Below are 20,871 nucleotides of genomic sequence, written 5' to 3' on the forward strand. Positions count from 1 at the left end.
AAAGAGAAAAAGAAAGAATAAAAATTAAAGCCAAAATCAATGAAATTTGAAACAGAAAATCCATAGGGAACATCACTGAAACCAAAAGCCAGATCCCTACTCCAAGAAATGATAAATATTTGAGGTGATGGATATGCCAATCACCCTGACCTTATTCCACAACGGATGCTTGTACTGAAATATCACACTGTGCCCCAATAAGTATGAGGAACTTCAAAAAGTTTACAGAACAACAGCAAGAAAAGATATGTTTAGTTTGGTGCAAAGGTTTTTTTTGAAATACCTTTTTCATAAGATGCATTTTCCATGAACTTTTTGAAGACTTCTCATATTCTTGGGTTGCAAAGTGTTTTTTTTGCACCAAAATAAACTTCTTTTAATTCAGTTTCTAAGAACTCTCTGATGTACCCTCCAGCTTGACAGTTGTGTGTTAATTAGAAATTAAGAAAGATAAAAAGACCGAGGCAGAGAGTGATTAATAATAGAATCACAATTTGAAAGCCCGGAATCGTGGAAGGCCCCGCAGCTCTGGCTGAACACTCTCTCTTTAGGCCAAGAGGAAAAGCCTTTCTTCAGTGGAGTGAAGTTCCAATACACCTCTCAAAGCCTCTTTAAAAAAACCGAATTGTGATTGACAAATAATAATTGCATGTAGACCAGGGGGCACAGTGTGGTGTTTTGTTATATGTACATATTGTGGGATGACTAAAGGAAGCTAATTGCTTAACTGTCATCTCACTTCATTTTCTGTTCGTGGAGAGAGCACTTAAAATCTACATTTTTAGAAAAGGATTTTATTTATTTGAGAGGTAGAATTACAGAGAGAGCGCAAAGTCTTCCTTCCGCTGGTTCATTCTTCAAATGGTTGCAACGGCCAGAGCAGTGCTGATCAAACACTAGGAGCCAGGAGCTTCTTCCGGGTCTCCCATGCGGGTGCAGGTGCCATCTTCTACTGCCCTCCCGGGCCACAGCAGAGAGCTGGATCGGAAGAGGAGCAGCTGGGACATGAGCTGGCGCTCACATGGGATGCCGGCACTTCAGGCCGAGGCTTTGCCTATTACTCTTTTAGCCATTTGGAAATACACGATAGGTTATTGCCAACTGTGGCTGCCACGCTGCCCTGCTGACATGGCTCCGCCTCCCCGCCACCGCCATCTTCCCCGAGGAGACTCCTCCCCTTCCGGTCGGAGCCAAGGCCACAGGAGTGACCGGAAGGTTGTCTCCTGTCAGGGGAGGTCGAGAGTGAGCCCCTGGGTGCTGGGAGGGGGTCCTACGGGTCCCTCCTGTGCCTCCAGGGCCCCGGCACAATGAGAGACCAGCCGGTCCCAGGCCCCCGGCCTCCTGGGCCCCCCAGCCCATGAATAGTGCTCTGAATTCAGGCGCACTGACGGACCCAGCAGCCTGGCTGTCCCCGGGTGGACTGGGCTCTCCGGCTGCCTGAGTGCCCGGCCAGCGTGGACAGCTCTCCCCCATCACTGTGCGGGAGAACGGGGCCAGAGTCAGCCAGGGAGGGGTCAGGGTGGCTGGCCTGCTGTCCACATCCGCAGACGTGGGACAGGCGTGGAAGCTTCCAGCACAGCAGCAGGCAGCGGGGCTGGACAAGGTTAGCAGGTGGGCGGCTTCCCTGGCGGAAGGGCCACAGCCGAAGCCTGTGGGTGTGAGAGCTGGTGGGACCTCCTCTGAGCTTTTGGCTGGGGCCTTGGGTTTTGACGATTGCTATGGTGATTTTCGCCATGTGATAAATTACCCCGGGAGTTCAGGAAGGTGTTGGCTGGGCTGTTCAGCTCTCACAGGCACCTGGGAGCTGGGGTTGCAGACGCAGGGGGTGGGAGGAGCTCTTTTGGGCTGGGGTCCGAGATGGAGCTAAGCCAGGTGGTTGGCCGGAGTGCACAGGGGCCTCAGGGCAGCTGAGCCCAGCGTCCAGCACTCCCTGGCAGCCAGGATCCCACGAGGACCAGGCGGGAGCTGCAGGGCCATTTCTGGCCTGCTTCCACGGCGTCTCCTTGACTGTGTCATGTTAACCAAGGAGCCCCAGGGGTGAGCCAGGGTTCAAGGACAGAGGATGGGGAGCCCTCCTGTCCGGGGGGTGGTGGTACTGGTGCTTGCAGGAATATTCCCAACCCATGACTGTGCCCCAGATGCCTGCTACAGCCCCAGCTGGGCCAGGCTAAAGCTGGGAGACAGGAAGTTAATCCACGTATCCCACCTGGGTGGCAGGAATTGAATGACTTGAGCAATCCCCTGCTGCCTCCCAGAATGCTTGTTAACCGGAAGCTGGGATTGGGAGCAGAACCTGGACTGAAACCCAGGCACTTGGATATGGGATGTAGGTGTCCCCATTGGTGGCTTAACCACTATCCCAAGTGCCCACCCCACAAAGGACTTTATTTAAACATAGCAGGAATATGTGACAGAGATTGCAGGATTGCTGCAAAGCCCAAAGTATTTCGTACGTGTCCTTTAATGGAAAAAACCTGCTGACCCTGGTCCTAAGCCACACCGAGTTCACACTGGGCTGGAGACTTGTCTGTCAGTCTGCCACTCGTCCCGGCTCCTGCAGGTGCTACAGCACATGGGTCTGGGACCCTAGGGACGCTCACATTAGGCTTTCTCCTCATGGGTGGCTGCGCCTTGGGTTTCCTTTGCAGGAAGTGTGTTGCAGGTGCATTTTGGGGGTGTGCTTCCAGCTCACAGTGAGTTCCTTCACCTCCCTCCACCCGTCACCCACAGGGGTCAGCTGTCACAGCCCAATGTGCATAATGTGATCCCACCTCTTAAGGCATGGTCCATAGGAGTGGGGTGTGTGTATAGAGGCGCTTCAAAAAGTCCATAGGAAATGGAATTAGAAATAAGTTTACTTGGGTGCAAAATTATGCACATACACACAGCTATTTATTTTTTTTTCATAGCACACATCTTCCCTGAACTTTCTGAAGATGCTGGTGTTTGGGGGCTGCAAGGTGGACTTTGAGCCCCAGCTGCACTCTCTTGCCTCCAAGGGTGGTGGAGAAGCAGGGAAGGCCAGTGCACAGGAGAAGCAGGGCATGGGGGTGAAGAAGGAATCCCTCTTTGTCTTTCTCTCCAGGGATCCCTTCTGGTTCTTCCTGGGGTTTCGCTACAATTTTTGCTTAGGGATCTCTGGTATCTGTGTCTGTCTCTGTTGTTTCTCGTCACATTGTCATGTGCAGAGCTGCTGCTCTGGGCTCCTGCTCCTTGAACTACACACCTGCCCAGGCCCCACGAGTCTGCAGAGAACTGCATCGTGGGGAGATCTCAGGCCCCTCACAGGACAAGGTACCATGGCAACTGTGCGTGCTGGGTCCTGAGTGTATCTGGCTGCTTTCGGTTCCAAACAAGGAAGAAAAAGTTTTTAAAAAGCCACCCCAGTTTGTTTTTTCCTTTCAGAGGTTTTTTTTTTATTATTGTAGGAAAAATAATAATGAAGTCATAAAATGCTCTTCTGAATTAGTTTTTGGGGACATACAGTGGCCTTTGCAGTGAGACAGAGTGGTCAAAAGAAAAACACAAAAATATGAATAAAATTTTGAAACTATCGAAAGGCACCTAGTAACGCTTTGATTTCAGGTGACCTCAATTCCAGGGGCATGGTTCAATGACTAGTTTTTTTTTATATAATTTTTGAATCACTCTAATCTTTTTTTTTTTTTAAAGATTTATTTTATTTATTTGAAAGACAGTTATAGAGAGGTAAAGACAGAGAGGGATCTTCCACCCGCTGGTTCACTCCCCAGATGGCCTCAATGGTCGGAGCTGCGCCGATCCGAAGCCAGGAGCCAGGAGCTTCTTCCGGGTCTCCCATGTGGGTGCAGGGGCCCAAGGACTTGGGCCATCTTCTACAGCTTTCCCAGGCCATAGCAGAGAGCTAGATCGGAAGAGGAGCAGCTGGGACCAGAACCAGCGCCCATATGGGATGCCGGCACCTCAGGCCAGGGCATTAACCCGTTGCGCCACAGCACTGGCCCCGACTAGTTTTAATTCTCCAAGTATCTGATTATAAGTGCCTACCATGTTCCAGGCACTGGCCTGCTGAAGGGGTGCAGGGGTGAAGACAGGTGTCTGCCTCAGGTGTCTGCAGTCTCCTCTCCATCAGTGCAAGTCCAGGAGCTTGCTCTCCCCTGCTAGAGGCGAAGGAAAGTGAGAGGCTGCTCTGCCCTGGATGGGCCCAGGCAGCGAGTGCCAGCACAGGGTGGTACATTCACAGTTGGCATGGGTGGCACAGAAGGCCTGCTTCTGGGGCTCAGGGTGAGGGGCCACAGTGCAACTGCATTGTTGGGAAGGAAGGCTTCCTAGAGGAGGTGAGGCTTGGCTTACCCACTGCTGCATGGAGAGATGGAGGGAGAGTGTCCCTGGGCGAAGGAGCCATGTAAGCAAAGGGCTGGTGACAACTCTGTCCCTGTCTTAGTGGCTAGATTGGCTGGATGCCTGGATGGAAAAGCCGTGCTGAGTGTGGACTGTGGAGGCCCAGGAAGCTTGGAGGGCTGGATGGTACTGCATAGGGAGTAGGAAGCGATGGCAAGTTCTGGAGTAAGGAATGGCTCCACACAGCCATGCCACCAGGAGATGGCAGAGAGAGTGAACTGGAGGCCAGAGTCTGTGGAAATGCTGGTGACGGAGGGAGGGCACCGCTGGGGAGGCTGCGGGACAGTGAGTGGAGCAGCCTGAGCAAGTCGCTGCTTAGACGCCAGGTGGCGTCCCAGAAATGGCGTGGAGCTGTGTGCTTCCTAGGGAAGAGGTGGGGTAGACAGGCCGCGATAAACATCATAAAGCCAGCCCAGCAGAGCCCACGGAGGGGAAGGAACAGGGTTGCAGATGCAATTGGTGCCTTGTTCCTTTGCTCTTGGCACCTACTCTTCTAATGCAAATACCTCCAGCCTCCACTTGAGGGCGCTCTCTGGTGTGCTTGGACAAAGCTGGGCTGGCGGGAAGCTGATGCCCACAATGGTGGTGGTGATTGATGGATTAAAGACCATTAAAGAGGGGGCTCAACTCTGAGCTGTGTTAGACACCATCGCCCAGGGCCCCTGGCGTAGCTGGTCCTCAGCTGCCAACAGTGATAACCCTGTTAGTTCTACATCCTGCACTCACGTCTTCCCTGCCCTGCACACCTCCCCACCCAGCCAGCGGGGCTTCCTGGGGTCGCCTCTGAAGTGACAGACTGCATATGCCACAGTGGTCCCAGAAGATTCCTGTGGAGCTGAACACTTCCTGTTCGGGGACATCATAGCCCTCGTAGTGTCACAGCATAGTGCTATGTGCTGATGCTGGTGTCCCCACACCTAGTGCACTCGTGTCGTCTAAAAGTATAGCACATACAAGCATGCATGGCACGTAATACTTGGTGCAGATAATATGTTACTGCGTTGTGTATTTTTTATACTTTTAATTGTCGTTTAGAGTATACTCCTACTTACTGAAAAAGTTTACTGTGAAACAGCATATTACTCATCCATCTCCTATATGCCATATCTCTTGATTGCATCGTTTTGCCTTGGGCTTGGTGTAATTTCATGTTGCTTTATTCAGCTTGGTCCTGGAGGCAGTAGGCTATGCCACCTGGAGTCACACAGAGCCTCTGTGTGTTGTAGGCTACACCATCCAGTTGTGTGAAAGCACTGGCGCCGTGGTGTTTGCACACTTGCTGAGTGGCACGGCGCCCTCCATCATTAAGTGACACACGATTGCACATACAGTTGAATTCTCATTTCAGGGATGGCTGTTTGGCCTGGCAGTTAAGATACTGCTTGGGAGGCCTACCTTCAGCATCAGGGAGCCTTGGTTCAATTTTCTGCTCTGGTTCCTGATTTGTTTCCTACCAGCACAGTTTCCTGCCAGCACAGATGGTGGTTTGAATAGTTGGGTCCCGGGTCTGCGCCACGGCTCACTAGGCTAATCCTCCGCCTGCTGCGCCGGCACCCCAGGTTCTAGTCCCAGTCAGGGTGCCGGATTCTGTCCCGGTTGCTCCTCTTCCAGTCCAGCTCTCTACTATGGCCCGGGAGTGCAGTGGAGGATGACCCAAGTGCTTGGGTCCTGCACCTGCAAGGGAGACCAGGAGAAGCACCTGGCTCCTGGCTTCGGATCAGCATGGTGCGCCAGCCACAGCAGCCACTGGGGGGTGAACCAACAGAAAAGGAAGACCTTTCTCTCTGTCTCTCTCTCTCACTGTCCATTCTGCCTGTCAAAAAAAAAAAAAAATAAAAAAAAAAAGGTTGGGTCCCTGCCACCTAGATTGAGTTCCTGGCTTTTGGCTCTGGCACCATGGCTGTTGCAGGGATTTGGGGAATGAACAAATGGATGGGTATCCCTTTCTCTTTCTCTCAAGTGAGTTAAAAAAAATTCTCATTTCAGGGTCTGTTTCTGGAAGATTCCAAGCTAAAGCACACAGATGCAAATGAGTCACTCTGGTATTCTGTGTCTAGACATTCTCCTTTATCATTGGACAAATGTGCATGATCACTTGTTGGACCACGAGCTTTAATTCTTTGCCATTCTTGGGGAGGGCCCCTGGGTGTACTTGTCCAGATGCAGACAAGATACTGCTAGCTTGCTGTGTGATGGCACACAAGCCCTGGGCCCGCCATGGGCCACCGCCATTCTTTGAGTGTTGTGGTAGCTTCAGGTTTCTATGAGGAGATTCAGGGTCGTGCTGTAGGAATCAGTCTTGCGCTGTGTGGTAGCTCTCTGGATGGCAGTGGTGCTTGGCTGCTGTGTGGCATTGGAGGGAAGGTCAGATCTAGGGATGGAGGGTAGGTGGCAGCAAAGTCCTGGTCATATCAGTCGGAACCTACTAGCTTCCTTTTCTCCATGTCGGAGATGACTTTCAGTCTCCCCACTCCAGGCATTTCCAAGTTTTTCTATGCATGACCTGGTTTTCCAGCAAGCTGCCATCTCCACTGCGGACCCTGCACCCTGCATAGCCAGATTGTCTCTGAAGCTGTTCACATGGTCAAGTTTGCAGTGTAAACCCAGTGAAAAGATGGTTCCCATAGAAGCCAATGAGAGAGGACTTTTAAGTCTTAGAATCCTGCTGGTCTGTACACCTGGCTGCTAATCTTTAGAGCAAGTGAGTAAAAGGAATTTGTTGACTGTCTTTTCTGAGTTCCTCTTTCTGAGTCTGACTCGACTGTGGCTTCCAGGAGAGGGATGTCAATGGGACGGAAATGCTTTCTTCTCACTGGCCCCAAAGTAGGCAGTTTAGCCCCTACCAGAGGCGTCATCAAACACTGTAAGGACGTCAGAAAAGGGAGGCAAGATGTAATCGTGCATTTTGAAGATCAAGAAGTAATCCTAATCAACCTAGAATGTTGGTGTCGCTGTCCCTTGGGTAACAGAGTCAGCTGCTGAAAGACCCGTGGGGACATTTTTCTTGGGCAGTTTTTATCCCAAGAAGCCTCTTAGGAAGGTCACAGTCAAGCTCAGATCTCAGCTTATTTGAGCATCTAAAGCAGACCTCGGTGACGACAGCCATCAGCTTGAAATATTCTCTTTCTTTTTACGATCGCCCCGGACCTAGGCTGATGGAGAAGGTGACTTTGAGGGCGACGTTCAGCAGCAACATAAATAACAGGCCAGCTGTAATTAGCTTTCATGGTGGGTCAAAGGGGCCCCTACAGCCTCTTCCATCCCCAAGGGCCCTGCAGGAGTCAAGGAAGGGGTTCCGTGCCAGCAGTGCCTGATGACGTGCTGGGGGTGGCGGGAGCCCTTGATAAAGGGGTGAGAAAGCTTGTCTGGGAGCAGAAAGGGGCTGGCTAAAGGTAGTAGAATGAGCACGCCTGCTATTCACGCTGTCTTCTGCACCAGGTCTCTGGAAACCTCAGGAAAGACTTGAAACACTTCTATGAGAACTCTGGACAAACTGCATGTGTCTGAAATTAGGAGGAAGGCCCAAAAGCCAGAAAGGAGATCAGATCCTCTCGGAAGTTGAGTTTCCCAATCAAAACACACTCAGGTGAGTTCTTTAAAAGGTGGGCACAGGCCGGCGCCACGGCTCACTAGGCTAATCCTCCGCCTTGTGGCGCCGGCACACTGGGTTCTAGTCCCGGTCGGGGCGCCGGATTCTGTCCCGGTTGCTCCTCTTCCAGGCCAGCTCTCTGCTGTGGCCCAGGAGTGCAGTGGAGGATGGCCCAAGTGCTTGGACCCTGCACCCCATGGGACACCAGGAGAAGTACCTGGCTCTTGCCATCGGATCAGCACGGTGCCTGTAAAAAAAGAAAAAGGTGGGCACAGTCCAAGGGTGCTAGTTCTGGAGAGCTCCACACTTGACGTGGCACATGTGGAGAGAGGGGCTACCTGGGGTCACCTGTCCAGGGGATCTTGGAGGTGACGCTAGAGAGCTGGGTGGGTTGTCAAGAAGCAGCAAGAAGAGACATTTGGCCCCAGGTGGGAGAGAGAGGCAGCACAGGGTAACAGGTATCTACTGATGCCAGGTGTTGACAAACACTTCCAAGATAGCGTCTTGATACACAGTGTCTACCAAACACTATGGCATTTCATCTGATGTGGAAACAAGTCAAAGACAGCACAGTTACCACTGCTGTTCCATTACACTGGAGGCTGGTGTGATAAGAGAGGTGAAAGTTCTATGGTTAACTTAGAACACCTAAGAAAATCAAGTGGCAAATTATTAGAACTTAGGTTTCTATAAAGGGGTCTATCATAAAATCAATGTAAAAAAAGTCTAAAGGTTGGTTAAATATCAGCAGTAATGAACTAGAAAATGTGAGACAAAATAGGATTCTATAACCATGAAGCTATCAAATACCCAATAGTGGTGACAAATGACAAATGTGTAAGATCTGTGTAAAAAAGATGAACCCTCATTAAATGCTCCAGTAGAAATCCAAGTAAGTGAAGAGGTGTATCATGCTTCTGTATATTTTTTAATTTCCACTGAATTAACCAATAAGTTATGATAAGTAGACAGAGTTGGCCAATTTCTTTTTAAGAGGAGCATTACAGGATTATTGCTTTATGAGATATAAAAATATATTGTGAAGCTACATATGACAAATTAAAGTCAAATGCTTAAGTTGTAACTAAAAAATATTACAGGAAAATATAGGAATATTCTTTAATAATCTTGAAGCAGGGAAATGCAGAAGACATAAATGATATGTTTCTATTGACTATATCAAATGAACACTTCTGTGTAACACATGGTAGTATAAAGCCAAACCTTAAAACAACATAAATAACCAGAAAATATTTGCAATACATGGGAGTTCAACGATCATTTAAAAAATGGATGGAATCACAAAATTACTATACATTTCAAAGTGCAGACAGAATATCTCCTACTTTAGTGCTGTAAGCTTGATCTTACCTCTTGTCCTCCTCTGCCTCCATAATTTTGTTTCCTACAGCAAGCTTGGTGGGAACATGTTCACATAACAGATTCGTTAACTCATTGCCAGTCTCATTTGGATATAATGCCCCAACTTTCCCTCCTGATGTCTTCTCTAAGATGCAGCAGGGTGGGGGTGGGGATGAGGCTAGGACCTGTGTGGCCTTGTGACAACACAAATTCACTTGTTGTCTTCTGGATCTCCCCTTGGGTTGTCTCAGCTCATGTGACATCTGGTTCCGACTGTTCCAATTCTGTTGGCATCTGGGGTTGAGGCAGGCATTGCTGTCTTGAAGGCTGGGCTCTCCCTCCCCCAGCTTGGTCAATATCTGTGCCCCTTTCTGGTGGACCAGTCCCACTACTGCCCTCACTGTAGCCTTGCTGGGTTCTACCTGTGTCTCACAGGTCTCGGGGCCCATCCTGCAGCTCTTGTCACAGTGATCTTTAGCACGTCCCCCACCTGGCCACCCAGGTACCTCTGCATCCCCTCTGGATTCCCTCAGTGCCCCGTGTAGGGTGCATCAGAAACCGCGGATGCCCAGTTGAATTAAAATTCTACATAAACAACCAGTAATTTTCTAGCCTAAGTACATCCCAAATACTGCTTATCTCAAATATTTTACATGGGAGCATCATTACACTAGAAAGTTGTTCCTTGTTTTTTCAAAAATGTTCATTTAATTGAGCATCTCGTGTTTTTAGTTGCTAAATCTGTCAACACATGGGTAGATGTTTGATCTAGTGATTAGGCCACCCGAGAGGCTGGCCACATCCCATGGTGGAGCACCTGGGTTTGAATCCCACGTCTGCTCTTGATTCCTGATTCCTGCCAATGTAGATCCTGAAGGCAGCAGTGACGTCTCAAGTAGCTGGGTCCCTGTCACCTAGCTGGGAGACCTAAATTGAGTTGCTGGTTTTGGAGTGGCCCAGTTCTGGCTGTTGCGCACATGGGGAAAGTGAACCAGCCTGTGGGGTGGCAGCTTTGTCTACCTCTCTGTGTGTCTCTATCTTTCAAATCAATTCAAAAGAAAAATCTGTCTCCATTAGCCACATGAGAGCCAAAGGCTTCTTGGGAGGGTTTAAGTCCAGCCTCCTTCTTCTTGCCTTGCCGCTTGTATACTGGACTGCCTTGGTCATGCCCACCCCAACTTGGGGCTGGAGGCTAAGCCTGGGGGGCTGCCTCCTTCCATGGTCTGGGTAGGAAATGAGATTGAGGTCCTGTTGCCTTCAATTCATATATGTGGCTTGGCTCTTTCAGCCCAGAGCAATTAAATTAAGAGCTGCTCCTCCTGAACAGGATACCAGGCCTCTCCCCTGTGCTCTTCCTTGTCTGCACGGACTCCCCTTAGCTCCTCCAGGCTTGACAGAGATAAAGGAATTTAGAAAAATCCCCATCTTTCTACAAAGCCTGGATTTAGAGCCCATTATCTTGCTGTGAATTCAAACCCTGCTTTGGACGTCAGAAGCTGAACATTAATTCTTGGTATCACTGCTGCAGAAAATTCCCAAACCCCTCCCTGGTCTCCAACGGCAAGGACAGCTGAATTCCACAGGCTCTTGGGGGAGAGGCTGCCAAGATAGCCTTTAAGAAGTTAGAAACATGTCTTTTTATACCAATATGAAGTGAACAGATGTCAAAGAGTTTATTTAGCTCATTAATTATTGAAGGAGCCCATCATTAAAAGAGATTCAAATCAGAATTTGAGTTAGAGAGCTATATTCACTTTGGGACAAAATTCATTTGCATAGCTAAGGACTGGAACCATTTACATTGCTAGCAGTTGTCTTCAATTGAACTGGGTCCTTACAGACTTGTAAAATAGCCTAATCAATGGAAATGCAATCAAAGGCACACATCTTTGTAGAATCAGGCAATCCCAGGAAGGTTCCCTGGGTAATGCCCAACAGAGTACCAAAGGGAATACCTACGGATCTCTCTTGCCCATTTCCAAGCCTGCACAATGTTTTCCTTGCCAAGTAGAATCTCAAAAAATGGGTAACTTGTTATAACACAAAAAGGTAAATTCAAAGGAGAGAAATGTAAATGGCTAAAGACCAGACCCTCAACCTTACCAGCATATGCGCAGGAAACATTAAAACAGCACGAGATTTTGTTTTTATCAGTTACTATTCAGGGTAGGGACACAAGTGTACATTGATGACATCTTTCTGTATTATGCTTTTGGCAGTGTCTGTGACCTAGCAGATTCACTCAGAGATAGATCTTCTAGAGAAATATCACACACATGCAGATGACTGATTGTGAAAGTCTCATCAATTCATTCGTCAAATATTCAGTCGGCACCTACTCTGTGCCAGACTCGGAGGGGCTGGGAGAGATCAGTGAGCAAAGCAGGCAGACAGTGAGCGAGGAACGGAATTTATACGTGCGCTGTCTAGGTTATGCAGGATAAGAGTATATGCGAGACAAATGGCAAGCAGAACAGGAAAGGGAGAACCAGAGTGCTGAGGATGGGGAGGGAACGGGAGTGAAGGGACAGCCTTGAGTGTTACATAAGGCGGGGAGGGCAGGTTTGATGGAGCGCGCGAGATCTGAGCAAAGACTGGAAGGAAGTGAGGGTGTGAATCATGGCAGGTGTTTGGGGTGAAGCCCAAGGTCAGACACTTGAGGTGGGAGTGTTCTTGTTGTGTTTGAGAAACAGCAAGGAGGCTGGTATGCTCCGAGCAAGGGAGAGCAGTAGGAAAGGCGGTCAGCGTGGATACAGGACGCCCGACTTCAGGGCCCTTGCTGGGCTCAGGATCTGGCTGTTGCCATTAAAAAAAGCAGAGTTTTCTAAGGTTTGGAGCAGGGGAGCTCCACCATCTCTTTGACAAGTTCAGGGTCTCCCTGGCTGCTGTGTCCAGCATCTGTGCAGGGGCAACAGGGTAGGGGCAGGGCCACCACTCAAGGGGCTGTTGCTCTTGGCCTGGACTAGGATGGCAGCAGTCGATGGAGTAAAAGGGGTCTGGTTTTGCAAGTGTTTACTTTTTTTTAATTAAAATTATTTATTTGAGAGGCCAAGAGAGAGAGAGAGAGAGAACACTGCCATCCGCTGCTTCTAGTCCCCGATGCTCACATGGGCCGGGCTGAGCCAGGGCTGAAGCCCAGGGCTGGGAACTCAATCTGGATGTGCCACGTGGGTGGCGGAATTTAACTAGCCGGCCCTCACTGCTGCCTCCCTGGGTCTGCATTAGCAGGAAGCTGGAATTGGAAGCTGGAACCAGGAAAGGAACCCAGGATCTCCTTTGTGGGATGTGGGCGTCTTAAGCACCAGGCCAAATGCCTACCTCTGTGGTATTTTTTGTTTTGTTTTGTTTTTAGGAAATTTTGTTATATGTACTTAAGGTATACTGTGTGATGTTATGGAAGTATATAGAGAGCAAAAGTGGTTATGATAGTGAAGCAAATTAACATAGCCATCATCTTATGTAGTTGCCCACTCCTTTTTGTTTCTGTGGCAAGAGTAGCTGAGATCTGGTCTATTAGTAGGAATCCAGGTTTCCACGCATTTTCATGCCCTGTAGTCCTGACGTTCTACCTGAGCTCTCTAGACTGGTTCATCCCACACGTCTGCTGCCTTGTATCTTTTGACATGTGTCTCCCCGTTTCTTCTTCTGTAGCTGCTGGGAACCAATATTTTGTTCTCTCTCTGTACATTTGACTTTTTTTTTTTTTTAAAGATTTATTTATTTATTTGAAAGGCAGAGTTGGAGAGGGAAAGAGAGAGAGATTGATCTTTCACTTGCTGGTTCATTCCCCAAAGTGAAGACAGGAACCTGGAACTCTATCTGGGACTCCCACGTGGGTGGTGCAGGGGCCCAAGCACTTGGGCCATCTTCTGCTGCCTTCCCAGGCATATTACCAGGGAGCTGAATCGGAAGTGGAGGAACTGGGACATGAACCAGCGCCCATATGGGATGCTGATGTCACAGGTGGCAACTCAGCCAGTTACACCACAATACTACCCTCCCCCCTGAATTTTTTTTTAAAAAGATTCCGTATATAAGTGAAATGCTACAATATTTTCCTTGCTGTGTCTGGCTTATTTCACTTAAGATATTGTCCAGATGTATCTGTGTTGTGGCAACTGGCAAGATCTCCCTTTAAAAGGCTGAATAATACTTCGTTGTGTATATACATCAGTTTCTTCATCCATTTGTCTGCCAGTGGACAGTTAGATTGTTTCCTTCCATAGAAATGGATCCCAGCTGACTCCCTAACACGGGGTCTTTGAACACACGGTCAGGGCTGAGTCCCAGGTCTGTGGCCTGAGCAACCTGAAAGGAACACGTGGCAGTTAGTGGAGGCAGGGGAGGCTGGGGTGAGGTAGCCTCCTCTCTAGGTGTGTGTAGGGGACGTTGTCTCCACGAGCTGCGTTTTGGACCGTAGGGGTTAGAGAGGAAGCATCCTTAGCATAGCTACGAACTGGAAACAACTTGGAAGGCCATCGAAAGGAAGATGATTGAACTCAGGCTGTGCAGAATGAAGTAGATCCATCTTGCAGTACTGCCAGATCTCCAAGGCACAGCACTTAAAGAAAAAAAAATAAAATATGATCTCACGTATTGGCTCTCCCCAGTGGGAGCCAAAACAGAATGATGGATTTCTACACTCGCTCATGCAGGCATACACAAGTATTGGAAGTGGAAGTTTTTCTGATGACACAGATTTCTAAAGAAAATTAGCTCTGCATCTCGCTCTGATAATTTAACAGTAGGGTATAGAAAAAAGGGGATGATGAAAAATTGTGTCTTGCCTGGGTTTCTGGTTTCCTCATCTACGAGGTGGCTTCCCAAGTCCCTGGGCCCCGAGGAGTCTATGTTGTCTGAGTTGTGCAAGTCTGGGTTCTTGTCAGTTGGAAGCCAGGCTGAGTTGATTCTCTCTGTATAGCAGTCTGAGCTCTGGTCCAGTCAGCCCTGGCTGGCAGTGACCAGAGAAGGGAGAATCAGGCTTTCTCCCTCTAATGGTGCGGGGAGATCGCTTTGAACTATGACTGCAATTCTGGTGCGTGTTGGTTTTCCATTCAGTTTCAGACAAAGGTGAAGGCAGGTGGCTGCCTAGAGAATCCATTCCATTCTCTTGGAAGAAGGCAGTGCATGACGGTCATCATTGGGAGCCTGGGGGCCGTGGAAGCATGATTCTTTTTGTTCACACGGTTGATCAGCCCTACGCATATTCAAATAACCACTGACTCTCTGTTTTACTCTGTCTTGCTCACTTCCTGACTATACCTTCTGTCTCCTTAAGCACTTAGGTCTCTGATCAGGTTGCCAGTCCCTAGTGAATGTCTCTCTCTGGTCAGCTGGCTGTTCCAAAGGAGGACTGGGCAGAGCCTGACTCAGATATTTTCATTCAAAAGCCTCAGCCTCATGTTAGGGCCCTTTTGGGTGATCGGTTATGGGCAGGGCATCTCTTGCTCTTTTATAAAAAAATAGTATTTGGAGCCAGTACCGTGGTGTAGTGGGCTAATATTCCGGCTCTGTCACAGCACCCCATGTGGGTGCTGGTTCGAGTCTCAGCTGCTCCACTTCTGATCCAGCTCTCTGCTATGGCCCGGAAAAGCAGTGGAAGATGGCCCAAGTGCTTGGGCTCCCGCACCTGCATGGGAGACTCAGAGAAAGCTCCTGGCTCCTATCTTCAGATCAGCCCAGCTCTGGCTATTGTGGACACTTGGGGAATGAGCCAGCGGATGGAAGACCTCTCTTTCTGTCACTCCCTCTCTCTGTCTGTAACTCCACCTTTCAAATAGATAAGTAAATAAAATCTTTAAAAAAAAAGACGACTTGTAAACTTCTTGAAAAAATAGCATTTTATTTAAGAAGCTAAGAAACTTAAACAATGTCTGATAGTGACAGCTGTTGACTTTTTCAAACCCCAGATTACAGTGCTTTCATTTTTTTTTTTTTATTTATAAATACAACTTACCTGGCCGGCGCTGTGGCTCAATAGGCTAATCCTCCGTCTGCACCGGCACTCTGGGTTCTAGTCCCGGTCGGGGCGCCGGATTCTGTCCCCGTTGCCCCTCATCTAGGCCAGCTCTCTGCTATGGCCCAGGAGTGCAGTGGAGGATGGCCCAAGTGCTTGGGCCCTGCACCCCATGGGAGACCAGGAGGAAGCACGTGGCTCCTGGCTGTGGATCAGTGTGGTGCGCCGGCTGCAGCGCGCTGGCTGCAGTGGCCATTGAAGGGTGAACCAACAGAAAAGGAAGACCTTTCTCTCTGTCTCTCTCTCTCACTGTCCACTCTGCCTGTCAAAAAATAAAAATAAAAATAAAAATAAAAATAAAAATAAAAATAAATAAATACAACTTACCTAATAACATTTTAAAGAGTTCCCAAAGTATAAAGTTGGGTATACTCTAGGAATAATCATTGTACTTATTTCGGTGTATTTTCTTCCAACCCCTCCTCCCATAAATAAGGGGTCTTCAAAAAGTTTACAGAAAATTCATGTTATGAAAAAACTATGCTTGTATTTCAAACTTTTTTGCACCAACTTGTCTTTTAATTTCATTTCCCCATGAGCTTTTTGTTAAAGAAAAAACTATCCTGGTACTTGCTCAAGCAGCAAGAAAGGCTTTATTGAGGACTGCTGTGGTTGGGACTGCTGCGACAGGGGAGAGAGACTGGGTCCACCCGTGAATACAACAGGGCAGGTGGGCACTTACAGCCCAGGAAGGAGCAGAATGACCATCAGTGGATGAGAAATCACCAAGAGGCAGGAGACATCAAGGGCAGGGCGGTTCTCCATGAACTGGCTTAGAAGTTTTGTGTGTGTGTGTGTGTTTGACAGGCAGAGTTAGACAGTGAGAGAGACACAGAGAAAGGTCTTCCTTTTTCTGTTGGTTCACTCCCCAAATGGCCGCTACAGCCAGTGCACTGCGCTGATCCGAAGCCAGGAGCCAGGTGCTTCTCCTGGTCCCCCATGCGGGTGCAGGACCCAAGGACTTGGGCCATCCTCCACTGCACTTCCGGGCCACAGCAGAGAGCTGGACAGAACCGGCACCCCGACCGGGACTAGAACCCAGTGTGCCGGCGCCGCTAGGAGGAGGATTAGCTTAGTGAGCCACGGCGCCGGCCAGAAGTCTTTCTGAAGGCAGGTTGGGGTGGTCATGTATTAAGGGTGAGGGGATTCTTTCTAAACTGCGGGACTATACTGAGTCACCCAGGCCTGTAAAGGAGCAAGGCCAAGGCCCAGTTACAAAGAGGGCTCAGAGGAGCCTGCCTGGAATTTGGTCAAGGAAGGAGTCTCTTTCTTTCTTTCTTTTTTTTTTTTTTTTTTGACAGGCAGAGTGGACAGTGAGAGAGAGACAGAGAGAAAGGTCTTCCTTTGCCGTTGGTTCACCCTCCAATGGCCGCTGCAGCCGGTGCACCGCGTTGATCCGATGGCAGGAGCCAGGTACTTATCCTGGTCTCCCATGGGGTGCAGGGCCCAAGCACTTGGGCCATCCTCCACTGCACTCCCTAGCCACAGCAGAGAGCTGGCCTGGAAGAGGGGCAACGGGGACAGAATCCGGCGCCCCAACCGGGACTAGAACCCGGTGTGCCGGCGCCGCTAGGCGGAGGATTAGCCTAGTGAGCCGAGGTGCCAGCCGGAAGGAGTCTCTTTCAATGTGAGGGAGGAAAGATTCTCTCTCTCTCTGTCTCTCTCTCTCTCTCTGTCTATCTATCTATTTATGGATTTATTTATTTATGAAGATCAGAATCCTTCCTCCCATCTCTGTCCTCGATACCCTACCAGGCAGAATTGGCAAACAGAGCAAAGAAATAGTAAGGATAATACAATCTTAACCAGCCCACTGTGTCCAGAAAAGTAAAGAAAGCTTGTCCTACTGGAAGAGAGGGAGGGCGTGTCAGAACATTATACGTAATTTTCCAATAATACCTCTTGATGAAAGTAAGAGTTGTGAGGCCAACATTGTGGCACAGAGGGTAAAGCTGCCATTTGCAGTGATGGTACCCACATCAGCACCTGTTTGAATCCGGGATGTTCCACTTCTTATCCAGCTCTCTGCTAATGCCCTGGGAAAAGTAGCAGAAGATGGTCCAAATCTCTGGGTCCCTGCACCCATGTGGGAGGCCAGAAGGAGTTCTAGGCTCCTAACTTTGGCCTGGTCAGCTCTGATGTTTGTAGCCATTTGGAGAGTGAATCAGTGGAAGGAAGATCTCTCTTTCTCTCTCTCTCTCTCTCTCTCTCTCTCTCTCTCTTTCTCTCTCTCTTTCTCTCTTTCTCTCTCACTGATCTTGAAATAAATAAATTTGTTCTTAAAAAGTAAGAGCTGTGGCCGGCGCCGCGGCTCACTAGGCTAATCCTCCACCTTGTGGCACCAGCACACCGGGTTCTAGTCCCGGTCGGGGCGCTGGATTCTGTCCCGGTTGCCCCTCTTCCAGGCCAGCTCTCTGCTGTGGCCAGGGAGTGCAGTGGAGGATGGCCCAAGTCCTTGGGCCCTGCACCCCATGGGAGACCAGGAGAAGTACCTGGCTCCTGCCTTCAGATCAGCGCGGTGCGCCAGCCTTAGCGCACCGGCCGTGGCGGCCATTGGAGGGTGAACCAACGGCAAAAGGAAGACCTTTCTCTCTGTCTCTCTCTCTCTCTCACTGTCCACTCTGACTGTCAAAAAAAAAAAAAAAAAAAAAAAAAAGTAAGAGCTGTAAGGGAGAAAATCGTATCGTTTGGTATCGGTGCTATGGCATATTAGGCTAAACCTCCGCCTGTGGTGCTGGCATCCCATATGGGTGTTGGTTTGTGTCCCAGCTGCTCCTCTCCCAATTAAGCTCTCTACTAATGGCTTAGGAAAGCAGTGGAAGATGGCCCAAGTTCTTGGGCCCCTGCACCCACGTGAGATCTGGAGGAAGCTCCTGGCTCCTGGCTTCAGATTGGCCCAGCTCAGGCCTTTGTGGTCAGTTGGGAAGTGAACCAGTGGATGGAAGACCTCTCTCTCTGTCTCTCCCTCTCTCTATCTGTAGCTGTGCCTCTCAAATAAAAATAAATAATTCTTTTTTTTTTTAAAAAGTGTATCATTTTCCTTAGCCATCACAAGGTTCAAGGCCGAGGCCTTTCATACAGAAAGATTAACAAGGTAAAGGCACACACCTTTGTTGAATGAAAGGTTTATGTGTCATGAGAGCTTTGGGAAATAAAGACCTGAAGGAGCAACAACACAGACATCATATATTTTTAAGCTCACATTTGATGAAGAGTGAACAGTCACACAGAAGGGTGGTGGGACAGGAAGGGTGTGAGCCAGTGCTAATAAGCTGGCAGGAACTCAGCAAGGTCTTTTTGCTTAGATTCTTCTTGACATCTCCGTGTCCGGTTTCTTTCATCCAGGTGCAGGGAGGACCCTCCTGGGATGAGACTTTGACGGTCTGCTTTAGAGGCAGGCAGAGGATTCTACTATGTGCTGCTTCAGAGAACAGCGAAAGAAGGCCAGAGACTTTGCCAGCTTCTGCTGCTTTCCCAGTTGCCAAGGTGCCATATTTGGGGTCTTGTGTCTTAACCCCTGTCAAGGTATCACATTAGATATTGGGATAAGGGTTTGTGATTTCCTGGGAAAGCACTAATTTTGACAGATTATATAAAGAGCCCATGGCCTTAAAGCAGGTCATCTTGAATTATCAGGTCATGAGAGAGAACTTGCTATGAGACAGAGGGCTCCATGTTTCAGTTACTGGTCTGGTACCAATTAGTCGTATAGCCTTGAACAAGTCACTTGGATGTCACCTTCCTGTGGTCCATCAATGAGTACCATTGGCCTGTTGGCAAGCGTTGATGAGTCTATAAAATCAAAGATGTTATGTGAAATGAGATCTGAGCATTCCACGTCTTGGGCTGCCCCGCCCCTCTGCGCTTGGCTACTCCTGCAGGGTGGTGGCTGGCCCTTTGGCATCTCTCTGCCCCTTTTCTGCAAGAACTGTTCCTGTTGGGTCATCACTCCAAGCTCAGGTGCTTGAGGACGCGGAGACTCAGGCTGCGCAGGATGGGCCACGGTGGCCAGAGGCATCTGAGTTTGGACTAGGGTGAACTTTCAGGAAGCAACATTTTAGTGAGTTTGTGTGGGCAGTGGGATGATCCACGTGGTAATAGGTAGAGCTTCGTGGAGATGCTTCCTGCCCCCTCCCTGCCTGCTCCCTGTCCCCCCAGGCCTGCTCCCTACCCGAATTGTGCTACTTAATTATCTTGGCTGATAGAGATAAATGGCAATCGTTCAGCTCATGAATGAGTGAAAAGAGAAATTGCGGGTGAGTCACCCCAGGACTTCTTCCCAACCTTGCTGGAGCCGGAGCTGTGTTTTTCATGATTCTGTGCTTCGCAGGGACTCTAATTTCCCCTGTTGGCGACCATTACGGCGCTTTATATAGAACAGTAAAGCAACATGGCACATTAACCTTTGCGAACGACACAGTCAGACGGTGCCTTCGTCAGCGGCAGGCTCTGATGCAAACAGGGGAGAAAGACGCAGCTTTGGGACAGATTGCTTTGTACAGATCACAACCCCTCCCACCCTCCCGGCCCTGGGGACATGATGGCAGAGTCATAGACAATGGCAGCTTTGTCCCTACCTCCTGGAGGTGGGGAGAGGGAAACAGAAGGCTGCTTTAGAGCAGGCCATGGGCAACTGACACTTCTCACGGCCTCTGCTGCTGCCACCTGCCCTGAGCCACTGCACCCTCCTTGGATGGCTGCACCAGCTTTGCTACTGGGCCGCCCACTTCTACTGCGGCCCACACTCTGTTTCTGAATTGGCAGCCAGAGCGATGCTTTGAAAACAGAAGTTAGATGAATGCCAGTGCTCCGGAACGCCCTCTCAGGCCCTACATCTCTCTCCAAGTGGAAGACGAAGTCCACTGCAGGAGGGCCCAGGTCATCTGCCCTGGTTTTCGCTTCCCTTCCCCTGTGCTGGCCTCGCTGCCTGGCAGGGCCTTTGCACTGGAGGTCCCCCTGCCGACAGTTCCCATCACCGATTTCTGCACTACCCCTTCTCTCACCGCCTCCAGATCCTTGTTCAGCTGCTATCTTCTTAGTGGGGCCTTTCCTAACACCTTATCTAAACCTGCAGACGTATGCCCCACACTCCTTTCCTCTTTGCCAGCAAGGATCGACACCTAATTTCTTTTTTTTTTTTTTTTTTGAGAGGCAGAGAGACAGCCACACAGAGAAAGAGCCGATCCTCTGGTTCTTTCCCCAAATGCCAACAATGACCAAGGCTGGGCTGGGGCCAAGGCCAGGAGTAGGGGACTCAATCTGGGTCTCCCATGTGGGTGGCAGGGACCCAGATACTTGAGCCGTCACCGTTGCCTCCCAGGATCCACATTAGCAGGAAGCTGGAGTCAGAAGCCAGATACCCTGATGTGAGATGTGTCTTAACCAGCACTTTTACTGCTAGCCCAATTTTTAATTTAAAGCAAACAGTTTACCCATGATCTTGAAGTCACCAGTTTTTCATAGTTTATTTATCATTTACTTTAAAACAAATAAATGATACATGTACTATTATTATTGGTATGAT

At 49.3% G+C, this 20,871-nt stretch overlaps 1 long non-coding RNA gene across 1 annotated transcript in view; it reads left to right on the forward strand.

The window, feature by feature from the left end:
- The first annotated feature begins 971 nt into the window (after positions 1-971).
- Positions 972-20,871, forward strand: part of LOC127490988 (uncharacterized) — a 132,371-nt gene continuing 112,471 nt past the window's right edge. Inside the window, exons 1-3 of the long non-coding RNA XR_007919410.2 lie at positions 972-1,603; positions 7,819-7,966; positions 18,693-18,833. This is a non-coding gene — a long non-coding RNA (uncharacterized lncRNA). The remainder of the gene's footprint in view (positions 1,604-7,818; positions 7,967-18,692; positions 18,834-20,871) is intronic.

This window comes from Oryctolagus cuniculus, chromosome 11 (genome assembly GCF_964237555.1).
Source record: "Oryctolagus cuniculus chromosome 11, mOryCun1.1, whole genome shotgun sequence".
In the NCBI taxonomy this organism is placed as follows: Eukaryota; Metazoa; Chordata; class Mammalia; order Lagomorpha; family Leporidae; genus Oryctolagus; species Oryctolagus cuniculus.